This window comes from Chrysochloris asiatica, unplaced genomic scaffold (assembly GCF_000296735.1).
Source record: "Chrysochloris asiatica unplaced genomic scaffold, ChrAsi1.0 scaffold00007, whole genome shotgun sequence".
Taxonomy (NCBI): Eukaryota; Metazoa; Chordata; class Mammalia; order Afrosoricida; family Chrysochloridae; genus Chrysochloris; species Chrysochloris asiatica.
Genome location: NW_006408525.1, coordinates 5,030,065 through 5,044,863, shown reverse-complemented (window position 1 = coordinate 5,044,863; position 14,799 = coordinate 5,030,065).

The following is a 14,799-nucleotide window of genomic DNA, read 5'->3' as shown; positions in this document are numbered from 1 at the left end:
CATTGCTATTTAGTTAATACCAACTCAGAGTGACACTCTAGGACAGAGTAGAACTGTTCCACCGGGTTTCCAAGACTGTAAAGCTTTACTGAAGCAGACTGCTACACCTTTCTCCCATGGAATGGTTAGTGGGTTTGAACCACTGATCTTTACTTTAGCAGCCAGTCACTTAACCAGTCCATCTTCAGGGCTCTTTGCAGTTCTGTAGTTGATCCTAATTTCTAGAGACATTTTTAATTGTCATGGAAGGGGGTGCTACTGGCACCTATAGGTGCATTCCAGGGATGCTGCTAAAAATCCTACAATGCACAGGACAGCCCCCACAACAAAGAATCAATCAGGTACAAAATGTCAGTAGTGCCGGTTGTGTAACCCTGGGTTATTATTAGTTCCTCAGTTCTGCTTCCCCTTTCTCGGTGCGCATGTCTGTCCTGGCTCTTGGCCATGTTACTGAAATGACCTCATCACCTAGATTGGAAGTCTCTCAAGGACAGGGTTGCAGTTTTATGAATTTTGTACTGCTTTCACCATACTTATTCAACCTGTATGCTGAGCAAATAATCCGAGAAGCTGGGTTCTATGAAGAAAAACGTTGCATCAGGATTGGAGGAAGACTCATTAACAATGATACAACCTTGCTTGCTGAAAGTGAAGAGGATTTAAATATTTACTGATAAAGATCAAAGAGCACAGCCTTCTGTATGGATTACATCTCAATGTCAAGAAAACAAAAATCCTCACCACTGGACCAACAGACAACATTCTTATCAATGGAGAAAAGATTGAAGTTGTCAAGGACTTAATTCTCCTTGGATCAACTATCAACACTCATGGAAGCAGCAGTCAAGAAGTCAAATGATGTATTGCATTAGGCAAATGCACAAGACCTTTTTAAAGTGTTGAAGATCAAAGATGTCAGCTTGAGGACTAAGGTGCACCTGACTCAAGCCATGATATTTTCAATAACCTCATATGCATGTGAAAGCTGGACAGTGAATAAGGAAGACCATAGAAGAAGTGATGCCTTTGAGTTACGGTGTGGAGGAGAATATTGAAAGTGCCAGGAGCTGCCAAAAGAACGAGTAGATCTGTTTTGGAAGAATTACAGCCAGAGTGCTCCTCAGAGGCCAAGATGGCCAAACTTCATCTCTCATACTTTGGACATATTGTCAGGAGGGACCATTCGCTGGAGAAGGATATCATGTTTGGTAAGGTGGAGGGTCAGAGAAAAAGAGGAAGACACCAACGAGATGGATGGGCCAAGTGGCAGCATTGATGGACTCAAGCGTAGCAACATTAGTGAAGTTGGCCCAGGATCAGGCAGTGTTTCATTCTGCTGTGCATAAGGTCGCTATGGGTGGGTACCGACTCGATGGCACCTAACAGGACTTAAAACAATGATGATACTCATTGGCTAGACTGGGGAGTGGGTGGAGCCTGTGAACTCACCTCATCACATTTTTGTCCGTTTATTTTGTGCTTGTTGACAGTGCAAAACTACTTATTGTTGTTAGTAAGGCTTTTATGATGGCATGTTTTTTTCTCCTTTCAGTGGATTTAAATTCCTAAAGAACAGGAGGTAAACTTTTCAAACCTTCTGTTTTACTCAGTTATGCTCACAACAGTGCACTGCATGAGGTAAGTGCTCTGTAAGTGCTTGCTTCCTAATGTCTTTTGCTCTGTGCAGATCCCACAGGGCACACTGTCTACCCATTCAGTGAACAGTTGTTAAGCATTTCCTCTATGCTGAAGATGGAAAGGCGTGACAGATCCAATTCCCACACTCGTGGAGTCCACTCTGGTCAGAGAGAGTGTGTTTTAATTCAGCATAATTGATCAACACTCAAACTCACCAAAGCCATGACTATTGAATCAATTCCAACTCATAGCACCCCTGTGGAACTCAATAGAGTCCTGATATCATTGTAGGTAGGATAAGCACAGAATTGTTAAGCGCAAGGTCAGCAGTGCAAACCCAGTAGCTGCTCCGTGAGAGAAAGATGAGTCTTTCTGTTCCCATGAAGGTTTACAACCTTGGAAACTCTCGACAAGATTACTATTCACTGGAATCAACTCAATGGCAGAGGTTTGGCTTTTGGTTTAAACTTTAAGGAATTAGACTACCATATCTTTCTCCCAAGAAGCAGCTGATGGCTTCAAATTGCTGATCTTTCATTTAGTAACTGAACGTTTTAACCAATGTGCTACCAGAGTTCCTTAAATAAGCACCATTTGTTGTTGTTAAGTGCTGTTGAGTCGATTCCGACCCATAGCGACCCTTATAGGGTTTCCAAGGAGAAGCTGGTGAGCTTGAACCACCAGCCTTGCAGTTCAAATGACTTTGCAGTCTGACGATTAGCCCACAGTGCCACACCAAAATAAGCATTATGTTGTTGTTGTTGTTATGTACTGTGGAGTTGGTTCCCACTCATAGTGACCCTGCACAGGGTTTCCGAGGCTACAAATCTTCACTGGAGCAAAGCCTCATCTTTCTCCCACGGAACAGCTGGTAATTTCAGTCTGCCCAATTCGTAACCATTACAGTTGCTGTGAAATTAGCCTTCAGAAGACTATTGATGAAGATGAGAAGAGAGAAGGTTCAGTGATCCATTTCTAGCAGGATCCTTGGAGCCCTGTTTGGGTGTCTAACTTAGTCCTTTCAGCACCTAGCTTGTTCATGAGCGGTGCTCGAGATATAGCAGTGAAAGAAACAGATAAAGCTCTATCTTCACAAAGCCTATGCTCTAGAGAGAGTGGGAGGCAGACAATACACAAAACAAACTGACAAAACCAAGTAAACGCACAGTGTTGCTGTTTTCTGGAGAAGAAATATAAAAGAGCAGGGGAAATTGATCAAGGGAGTGTAGGAGACACTACTGTACATGAGAGATAATTAGGGAAGACTTTTCAAATAAATGACATTTAGCGGGAAGTTGAGGTAAAACTTAGAATGAAGTTCAGTAATAGAAGCTGTAGGACAAGCACTGGATTGCTAACTACAACACTGGTATTCTAAATCCATCAGCTGCTCCTTGGAAGAAAGATGAGGCTGTCTGCTCCCATAAAGATTTATAGCCTTGGAAGCCCCAGGCAGTGGCAGTTATGTGTCAGAGTGGACTTCATGGCAGTGGGGTTTTTGGTTATGTAGAAGACTGGGTTTGACGTTGACCAGTGTATCTCATACACAGCCTGTTGGTGCAGACTTTCATGTTGCTCTGATACTGAACAGATTTCAACAGAGCTTTCAGACTAAGGTGGGCTAATAATAAAGGTCTGACAATTTTAAAAAACTAATCATAAGGACCCTTATGGATCACAATGGTCACATCCATAATAGATCATGGGGACAGTACAGGACAGGTACATTGATACATTGTGCATGGGGTGGCCAGGAATCTGGAACAGAATGTGGAGTCTCCCAGCCTTCCCCACAACCTAGGCCCTATGTGTCCAGAAGTTCCCTTTACATGTAGTCAAAAGCAAAGACTGCAAATAGAAATGAGTTGAATAAAGTGTTATTAGGTTTTAAAAGGAACTTTAAAAAAAGCAACAGTCACTAAACGTTTTTCCTGAGTTACTCCTCTCAGTAAAAGAAAAAAAAGTTTGAGCACCTCTTCCTTATTTGTTGTGCTATGACTGTATGAATATTTTATTCTCATTATATGGCAAACCTGGAAAGTAAACAAGATGGAGTTAAACATAAATACAAAAATAAGATTTAATCTTTTATCTTGAACTGTCAGTGTATCATCTAGTGCACCCCACTTTGGGATCCCTGCTCTAACACATGACAGCATTATATTTTATTTTGGGAAAGTAGAAAGAAACCTGGTTATAAGCTTCAGAAGCTATTTAAAAGTTGGAAAAAAATAAGGGGAAATTGATTGGAGACATAGGATTGGACAAAGGAGAAGAGGAAGAAAAGACAGGGGGTAATGAGAAGTGAGGAAAGAAAATTTTAAAAAGAAAGACTGAAAAAAGTTAGGGAAATAAGAAGAAAAAAAAAAAACAAGGGAAGGAAGGAGAAAGGAGAGAAGGAGGGAAAAAGAAAAAAAAAAAACAAGGGAAGGAAGGAGAAAGGAGAGAAGGAGGGAAGACAATAGAAAGAAGAAAGTGAAGAAGGGATGGCTGGATGAAGGAATGAGGGCAGGCAAGCAAAAAGTCAAGGAAAATTCCCCAAACTGCCAGCAGACAGGGGCAGCGTGTGTGTTCTGTGTCCAGCCTTTATCCAGATCTCAGTGTTGTAAGAATGTTCTGTCACAGTCTGTGGTCTGGACCTTGGCCTCTCTCTACACATTTGGGATCACCAGCTAATTAAGTGGATGATGTTGTTTTCTGGTCCATCTCTTTAACCCTGTTTCTGGTTCCCCTTCATGCCCCTCACTTAGTAGTGGTGTCAGGAATGATGTAGAGGCGACCTTTTCCCATCACTGTCCCCCACACCTCATTAACTTCTTCTTGCAGCTGGAGGTAACCATTGTGGATTAGAAAAGCTGACAGGTTCTTCAGAGAGCAGAGGAATGGACAGTTTCCCAGAAGTTCCTGATGCAAGCATTCTTTCCTGTAGGACATGGGAGAAAAGCTTTGGGTTTAAAGAGCCGTAGGGAAAAACGTTTTGTTAGAAGTTCTAGAGAACCCTGAGCACTTTTTTCTTTTTAGTCCTTTGCTTTAAAAACAAATGAGTGAGTCAAAGAGATTCATAGAGAGTTAATCACAAACTATAAAATAAAATGATGCAGAAATATAAAAATTATATGAAACAATACCAAATACAATGTTTATCAAATGGAACATTCTTATTTTGAACGGGCCAGGCGGTGTACAAGCATGTAATATTTGTTGCATGAATGAATAAATGAATGAACGATGGCTTTTCACAATAATCCTGTGGCCATACAAAGTGGGCAGTCTTTGAGATCCAGAGAAGTTAAATGGAAACAGATGACAAGGTCCTGCCCACCATCACCTGGGCACTACTTCCATGCATCATTTTTTGTTTCCCTTGGGAAGATATATCACTTGCTGAGATTAAGCCATTCCTTTAGAGCAATGGAACTTCGTTCATACATGTTGAGCACCTACATGAAGACTAGAGTGGTGGTGGTGGTATGGGTAATAAAGCTGCAAAACAGGCCGTGGCCTCAGGAAGGCAGGCAGGCGCTACCGGAGCCCAGTTAAAACCTCAGTGATCCTCAGTAGTTTTTCACTATTTCTTCCTTCTTTTATTCTTAAATGTTTTCCTAATCTATGTGAGCACTCACTTGAAGAATAATTTTATTATTTTTTCAATGAAAAAACTAATAGCTGCTTGTTAAAAACCCCTAGTCAGAGATGTGTGAACTCTCGAGCCCATGGGCACTGACCTAGTCCCTGGGGGCTAGGGCTGAGAGTGAAGCGCTAGCTTGTTCTGAAGTGCAGGGAGGTGTACACAAACTCCCAAACTTGCAGCTAGTATACATTTAGCTGATCTTGGATGACTAGCTAACCATAACTGGACCATATGAAGATAAAGATATTTGATACTGTGGGCAAGTGCAAATTGCCACAATTTGATGAACTGGACTTTTGCTTATGGATGCAACTACGTAAAATTACAACTGGATTGAAAGTATTCATTCCAAGGAACAAGCTTGTTTCTTCAGTGTACTGATTGATTGTTGTTGTTATCAACTGCCGCCGAGTCGATCCCGACCCATAGTGACCCTGTGTAGGGTTTCCGAGGAGCAGTTGGTGAGCTTGAACCGCCAACCTTACAGTTCAAATGGCTTTTCAGTCTGGCGCATTAACCTACAGCACCACACAAGGAGCTCTGGTAGCGTAGTGGTTACCAATCGTGCTGCGAACCTTAAGGTCAGCAGTTCGAAACTACCAGCTGCTCCGCGGGAGACGATGAGGCTTTCTGCTTCTGTAAAGATTTACAGTTGCAGGAAACCCTGTACAGAGTCGCTATGAGTCAGTTCCGACTCCACGGCACATAACCACTGGTTGATAGGGATGGATAATTTAGACATTGGCTATCAAAATGGGGGGCTATAAATGCATGCAAGGAGTCCTGGTGTGGTGCTGTGGGATAGTGCACTGGACCGCAAGGTTGGTTTGGACTGCAAAGTGATGGTAGTGGCGGTGGTGGTGTGTTGTAGAGTCAGTTCCAACTCACAGCGCCCCTACATAGGGTTTCTGAGGCTGTAAATCTTTACAGGAGCAAAAAGCCTCATCTTTCTCCCATGAACCACAAGGTAGGTGGTTCAAATTCATCAGCTGCTCCTCAGAAACCCTATACAGGGTTGCTATGAGTTGGAACCAACATGAAGGCACTTAGCATTGGCGAGGTCCATGTATATAGTCATCTTTTATGTTGTTTACAAAAGGTATTTTCGATGAATAAGTCATTGAAATATTATCATGTGATCTATTATCATGTGAAATATTATCATGTGATCAAATATTATCATGTGATCTCCAGCAGCATTTCTATTACCAAGGCCATATTTTTCAACTACTGATCCTTCTTCTTTGTAATAAATGTTACTAAAGTGCCCTCAAGTCAATTCTGACTCATAGCGACCCTATACAGGGTTTCTGAAGAGTAGCTTGTGGGTTTGAACTCACAACCTTAGGTTAGCATTCCAGTGCTTAGCCTACAGCCCCACAGCAGGAGTCCATCTTTGTAATAGAGTCATAGTAAAAGAAAATAAAGTAAAATAAGGAAGCATAAATTTGCTTTATCTCAATTGCTGTTGATAGTTGGGGTATATCCTCTCACACTTTTAAGTTCTTCATTTATGTATTTTAAGACATCTCAATATATTAAATGAGAGGAAAGCTTTCAAATATTTATAGAGTATGATCCAATTTATCAATTAAAAATTACTGCCAGTGAAATATTGCTGGTGGTATGCCATGGAGTCGGTTCCGACTCATAGTGACCCTGAATAGCATTTCTGAGACCGTAAATATTTACGGGAGCAGAAAGCTTCATCTTTCTCCTGTGGAACCACTGATGGTTTTGAACAGCTGACTTTGAATTTAGCAGCCTGACTTGTAACCACTATGCTACCAGAGTGAAGAAATTATATACCCCATAACCTTACTGGAGCAGATCGCCTGGTCTTTTTCTCCATGGGGCAACTGTTGTTGTTGTTGTTATTAAGTGCCATCGAGTCGGTTCTGACCCATAGCGACCCTGAACAGGGTTTCCGAGGCTGTAAATCTTTACGGGAGCAGAAAGCCTCATCTTTCTCCCGCAGAGCAGCTGGTAGTTTCGAACTGCTGACCTTGTGGTTCGCAGCCCAATTCATAACCACTATGCTACCAGAGCTGGGTGGGTTCAAATCACCAACCTTTTGGTTACCAGTCAAGTACTTAACCATTGCAGCACCAGGGCTACTTAAAAATGGAGATAATATAGTATAAATTCCTAGTTTTAGTGAAGATTAATATTGACAATGTGGGTAAAGAACTTAGAATAGTGTTTGCACAAAGTGAGTCCATAATGAATGCTAATTATTACTATTATCAATGAGGAGAAACACTGTAAACATGCATTAATAATTATGTTATTGTTATTATTATTAATATAGTTACTGTTGTTAGGTTCCATCAAGTTGGTACCAACTCATAGCAACCCTATGTACAACAGAACGAAACACTGCCTGGTCCTGTGCCAACCTCACAACTGTTGCTACATTTAAGCCCGTTGCTGCTGACACTGTGCCAATCCATCTCACTGGGGGTCTTCCTCTTTTTCTCTGACCCTCCATTTCTACCAAACATGATATCCTTCTCCAGGGACCACTTCCTCCTGACAATATGTCCAAAGTATGAGAAAAAAAAGTCTGGCCATCCTGGCTTCCAAGGAGCATTCTGGCTGTACTTCTTCCAACACAGATTGGTTTGTTCTTTTGGCAGTCCATGGTACTCTTAATATTCTCCTCCAACACCATAACTCAAATGTATCAATTCTTCTACAGCCTTCCTTATTCACTGCCCAACTTTCACATACATATGAGGTTACTGAAAATACCATGGTTTGGGTCAGCTGCACCTTAGTCCTCAAACGGACATCTTTGCTCTTGAACACTTTAAAGTGCAGATTTGCCTAATGCAATACATTGTTTAATTTCTTGGCTGCTGCTTCCACGAGTGTTGATAATTGTTCAGAGCAAAATGAAGTCTTTGACAGCTTCTATGTTTTCTCCATTTATATGGATGTTGTTTATTGGTCCAGTGGTGAGGATTTCTGTCTTTTTTACAGTGAGGCGCAACTCATACTGAAGGCTGTGATCTTTGATCTTTATCAGTAAGTATTTTAAGTTGTTTTCACTTTCAGCAAGCAAGGTTGTATTATCTGCATATCGCAGGCTGTTAATGAGTCTTCCTCAAATCTTGATGCCACATTTTTCTTAATATAATCCAGTTTCTCGGATTATGTGCTCAGCATAGCGATTGAATAAGTATGGTAAAAGAATACAACTCTGGTGCACACTTGTCTTAATTGTAATTACCATTCAGTGTTCTCTTGTTCTGTTCGAAAAACCGCCTCTTGGTCTATGTACAAGTTTCTCATGAGCACAATGAAATGTTCCGGAATATTCATTATCCATAATATTGTCCATAGTTTGTCATGATCCACACAATTGAAAGTCTTTGCATAGGCAATAAAGCACAGGTAAACATCTTCCTGGTATTCTCTGCTTTCAGCCAAGATCCATATAACAGCAGCAATGATATTGTTTGTTCCACATCCTCTTCTGAATCTGGCTTGAACCTCTGACTGTTCTCTGCCAAATTAATAATTGGAACATGGAATGTATGAAGTATGTGTTTGTTGGTAAGTGCTGTCAAGTTGGTTCTGTCTCATAGCAACCATTTACAGAGTTTCCAAGGAGCAGCTGGTGTGTTTGAACCACTGACCTTGTGGTTCAAACCAAACGAGCATTCCAGTGCTTTATCCTACAGCACCAAAATCATTGTTGTTGTTAAGTGTTGTTGAGTTGGTTCCAACTCATAGCTACTCTGTATAGGGTTTCTGAGGAGCAACTGCTGGGTTTGAACCATCAACTTTGTGGTTCAAACTGACCTTGCCATCCAGTGCATAATCCTGCAGTACCACACTAGGACTCCATAGGTCTAGGAAAATTGGAAGTTGTCAAAAATGAAATGGAATGCATAAAGATCGATAGCCTAGGCATTAGTGAGCTGAAATGAACTGTATTGGCCATTTTGAATCTGATAATCATATGATTTACTATTCTGAGAAAGACAAATTGAAGCAGAATGGTATCAAATTCATTATCAAAAAGAACATTTCAAGATCTATCCTGCAGAATAATACTGTCTATGATAGGATAATATCCTTCTGCCTACTAGGAAGACCAGTTAATGCCACTATTATTCAAATTTATGCTAAAGCCAGTGATGATGAAATTGAAGAATTCTACAAAATTCTTCAGTCTGAATTTGATCAAATGTGCAATCAAGATGTATTGATAATTCCTGCTGATTGGAATGCAAAGGTTGGAAACAAAGAGGAAGGATCAGTAGTTGGAAAACTTGGCTTTGGTGACAGAAATGATGGAGATTGCATGATAGAAATTTGCAAGATTAGTGACTCATTAATTGCAATACTTTTTTAAAACAACATAAAAGATGACTATGTACATGGACCTCATCAGATAGAATACACAGATATCAAATTGATTACAACTGTGCGTAGAGACAAGAGAAAAACTCCATATCATCAGCCAAAACAAGGCCAGAGGCAGACTCTGAAACAGACCATCAGTGTACTGTTGCAGTCATTTTCAAATGATCTTTAGCAAAATTTTACTTGCATGTGATAGTAACGCAACAGTACATGGACAGGGAATTGCCAGAAGTTTAAGCCAGATTCAGATGAGGACTTGGAATGATTTGCATTAGACAAATCTGCTGCCCAAGACCTCTTTAAAGTGTTGAAGAGCAAAGATGTCAATTTGAGGACTAACGGCTTTGTATGCATGTGAAAGTTGGGCAATAAATAAGGAAGACCATAGAAGAATTGATGTATTTGAATTGTGTTGGAGACGAATATTAAGTATACCAGACTTTCATAAGAACAAACAAATCTATGTTTGAAGAAGTACAGCCAGAAAGCTCCTTAGAAGCCAGGATGGCCAGCCTTCATCTCTCATATTATCAGGAGATACCAATCCTTGGAGAAAGACATCATGCTTGGTAAAATGGAGAGTCAGTGAAGAAGACGAAAGCCCCAATGAGATAGATTGGCACAGTAGCAACAGCAATCGGGTCAAGCTTAGCAATGATTGTGAGGATGGCACGGGATTGCGCAGTGTTTCCTTCTGTTGTGCATAGGGTTTCTATGAGTCAGAACTCACTTAATGCACTTAGCAACAATAACAACTATTACCAATAATAACACATTAAGGTTAGTTTGTTACCTGCTTTCCTTAAAGGCTGTATATTCTGATTACCCCAGAGTAGTTTATCTGATTTACCTTGCATCACTTGGGATAACAGACTCCTGGTGGTGCTGTAGGGTAATCACTGGACTGCTAACCAAAAGGTTGGCAGTTCAAACTCACCAGCCACTGATTGGAAGCCTGATACAGGGTTGCTATGAGTTGGAGCCTATTGAACGGCACATAAGAAGAAGAACAACAACAAACTAGAAGTTTAGGAAACAAGACTCTGAATTTATTAGGGTTACAGATAGGGCACAGGTAATAAAGACCCTATGGAGGTTGGGAGAGGTGTCTGGGGATGGGTAAGATAATCAGGCTAGGTGATAGTACTGGAATTTGTAATCTGTGTTCTTAACCACTGTTGTTTCTTTGGTCTAAACTTAAATTCCTGTTACTGAGATTTCATGTACATGTTTCCCCCTTTGCCTATTATTATTTAGTGCTGCTCCCAGATTTGCTAATGTGCGAGGAAATAACAATTTCTTTTTCTCTGCCCACAATCTCATAATTCTAGACAAAAACTTTTTTTTATCATTTAACCTGACTTAAAATCTTTCCCCGACCTTTTGAAGATAAAGGCATTATAAAAATATTCTTCAAATAACACTTGGAACAGAACAAGAGGCACATGATTTTTTTTGAAGTTTAAAACAGCATTTGCTACTGCAGGGAATTTCTTCTGCATCCTGGAAAAGCTATCACACACGTGCGCGCACATACACACATTCCTCTCAATTTTCAGTGAGTCCTATAAATAACAATTGTGACGTTACACAATTAAAGTCAACAAAACATGCTGCTTTTCAGGTTGTCTTTGAGATTTCCCTTCTAAAAAAAAATGTTTCCAGTAGCCAAATTTTGGTTTTGTTTTTTCTCTCTGATCACTGGTGAGACTAAGGACTTCAGGCTGTTTACCTGGGAGAGCTTTAGATATGGTTATTTGTATGGCATTGTATCAAGGCCTTCAAATATTTGCCAGGAGGTTTGGGGGAAAATGTCTAGACCAATGCAAACACTGTAGGCCCCAGAGAAATCCAAGAAACTCAAGTGATCATTCGAGAACCCCTGATCTATCCTACCATCACTTCAAGGAAATCCTCTGAATCTTTGTCAGACAGGATGAGCCCATTGAAGAGACTAATGTGAAAGGATCTTATCCATTAAAAGGACAGTCCTATGAAAGGGCAGTCAATGAAAGGATCCTGATTTCATCACAATCAGTTTCCTTAGTTTAACATTTGTGTGAGACATAGTGGAAAGCCACTGGTCTATGGCTTAGGAGAGCTGACCACTAGATTTCATACATTACATGTTCCAGTTATTAATGAATGCTTACAGCCACTCCTCAGAAACCCGGTTCAGAGTTGCTATGAGTCAAAACCGACTTAACAATAAACATAATACATGATGAAATAATATCTGTGTTTCCAGACTTTGTGGCAACTTTGAAATTTTTGTACCAGTGACCATTCACTTAGAAAGCCAATGCAGATAAACACATTTATAAGAACAATTGTTTTATATATAATAACCATAGTATTTTGAGTAACTAAATGTGCCATGCTCTCTGCTAACTGCTTCACAAACGTTTTGTCAAGAATCCTCATGGCGATTTTGTAAGGCAGGCAATGTTTCCACCATTTTACAGATGAGGAAACCAAGACTCATCCATGTAATTTGCCTAATATTTTGTAACTAATCAGAAGTTCCAAAACCAACTCTTCTTTGTTCCAGAGTCTGGGCCGTTTCCATCATACCTCTGCCTCTGGGTGTAAATTTTGAAGATGAGGAGATTGAAGATGAAGATGTCAAAGAGACATGCCCCCAGTTGCTTGGCTAGAATGGCAAACATGGGAATTGAAACCAGACATTTTGATGCAAAAAAGCAGGGCTTCCATACCCTAGTCCCCAACCTGCACCATCACAACATTGCTTATGCAACATGCTCTGGCTGACACTGTTTTGTAAGATTTTTGAACCTTTCTCTGTCTGTCATATTGTATAGCTTGAGTGATGTTGGAAGCTGTGCCACGAGTATTTCAAATACCATCAGGGTCACCTAACTGGATAGGTTTCAGCAGAGCTTCCAGGCTAAGCTATATTAGGAAGATGGAATCTGTGTTCCATTTCTGAGTGATTAGCCACCAAAAACCTTATGAATAGCAGTGGAGCGTTGTCTGATAGAGTGCTGGGAGATGAGCCCCTCAGGTTGAAAGGCGTTCAAAATAAGATTGGAAAAAACCTGCCTCCTCAAAGTAGTTACTCTTAGGTGCCCTCCGGTCAGTTCCAACTCATAGTGACTCTATACATAACAGAAAGAAACATTACTGGGTCTTCCATCATTCTCACAAATGTTGTTATGTTTGAATCCACTATTGTTGCCACTGTGCCAATCCATCTTGTTGAGGGTCTTCCTCTTTTTTGCTGACCCTCTACTTTTCCAAGTATGATGTCTTTCTCCAGGGACTGATCCTTCCTGACAAAATGTTCAAAGAACTAGAGACAAAGTTTTGCTAGCCTTGCTTCTAAGGAGCATCCTGATTGTGTTTCTTCCAAGACAGATTTATTTGTTTGTTTTTGGCAGTCCATGTACTTTCAATATACTTTTCCAACACCATAATTCAAATCCATCAATTCTTCTATGGTCTTCCTTATTCATTGTCCAACTTTCACATGTATATGTTGTTGTTAAGTGCTGTTGAGTCAGTTCTGACTCATAGTGACCCTGTTTAGGGTTTCCAAGGAGCAGCTAGTGGGTTTGAACTGCCAACCTTATGGTTCTTTTTTCCATTTATCATGATGCTATTTATTGGTCCAGTTGTAAGGATTTTCATTTTCTTTCAGTTACAATCCTTACTGAAGACTGTAGTCCTTTATCTTCAGCAGTAAGCGCTTCAAGTCCTCTTTACTTCCAGGAACCAGATTGTGTCATCTGCATACTGCAGGTTGTTAAAGTCTTTCTCCAATTCTGATGCCACATTCTTCTTCATAAGATCCAGCTTCTTGGATTATTTGCTCAAAACACAGATTGAATAAGTATGGTGAAAGACTACAACTCTGGCGTACAACTTCCCTGATTTTAAACCATACAATAGCCCCCCTTATTCTTTTCTATTGACTACCTCTTGGTCTATGTAGAGGTTCCTCATAAACACAATTAAATGTTCTGGAATTCCCATTCTTCACAATGTTATCCATAGTTTGTTGTGATCCATACAGTTGAATGTCTTTGCATAGTCAATAAAGCACAAGTAAACATCTTTCAAGTATAATCTGCTTTAAAACAAGATCCATCTGATGTCAGCAATAATATCTCTCATTCCTTGTTCTCTTCTGAATTTGGCTTGAATTATGACAGCTCTTTGTCAATGTCTTGTTGCAACTATTTGTGAATTATCTTCAGCAAGATTTTACTTGCATGTAATACTAATGATATTGTTCAATGATTTCCAGATTCTATTGGGTCACCTTTGCTTGGCATGGAGACACTATGGATCTCTTCCAATCTCTTTCCAATGAGCAAAGCTTTTGAGATCTTCTTAGACTGATGGGACATAACTCAAAATGAGAAGAAACATCTGAAAACATTCATTAATAATCAGAATGTGGACGGTACAGAGTATAAGTCTAGGAAAAGTATATGAAAGTAGTTAAAATGAATGAAATGCCTGAAAATTGATATCCTAGGTCTTAGTGAGCTGAAATGAACTAGTATTGGCCATTTTGAATCGAACAAATTGGGTTTACTATGCCAAGAATGACAAAAAGATGTTGTATTCATTGTTGAAAAGAACATTTCAAGATCTGTCTTGATAGGACAATATCCATTAATCTCTAAGGAAGACCACTGTTATTCAAATTTATGTACCAACCACTAAAGCCAGTGATGAAGAAACTGAAGAATTCTACCGATTTATTTAGACTGAAATTGATCAGAAATGTCATCAAGACACAGTGATTTATTGGAATGCAAAAAGTTGGAAATAAAGAGGAAGGATCTGTAGTTGAAAATTATGGCCTTGATGGTGAAATGAAGCTGGAGATCTTATGGTAGAATTTTTCAAGACCAATTACTTCTTCATTGAAAGTACCTTGATTCAACAATAGAAAAACAATAGCATTACTACTGCAGTAGATATAGCACAAGGCATTGCTTCAAGTCATTATTTGCACCTTGACACAGTGTCAACCTTGCATTCACCCATTCCACAGTCATCAGTTAGTGTTGGAGGGAAAAAATAATAATAAAATTTTGGTTGTTTAAAGACAAACAAAAACCCAATATCATTGCTCTCACTGTGAGTAAAATTTTGCTAAAGATAATTTAAAGATAGCT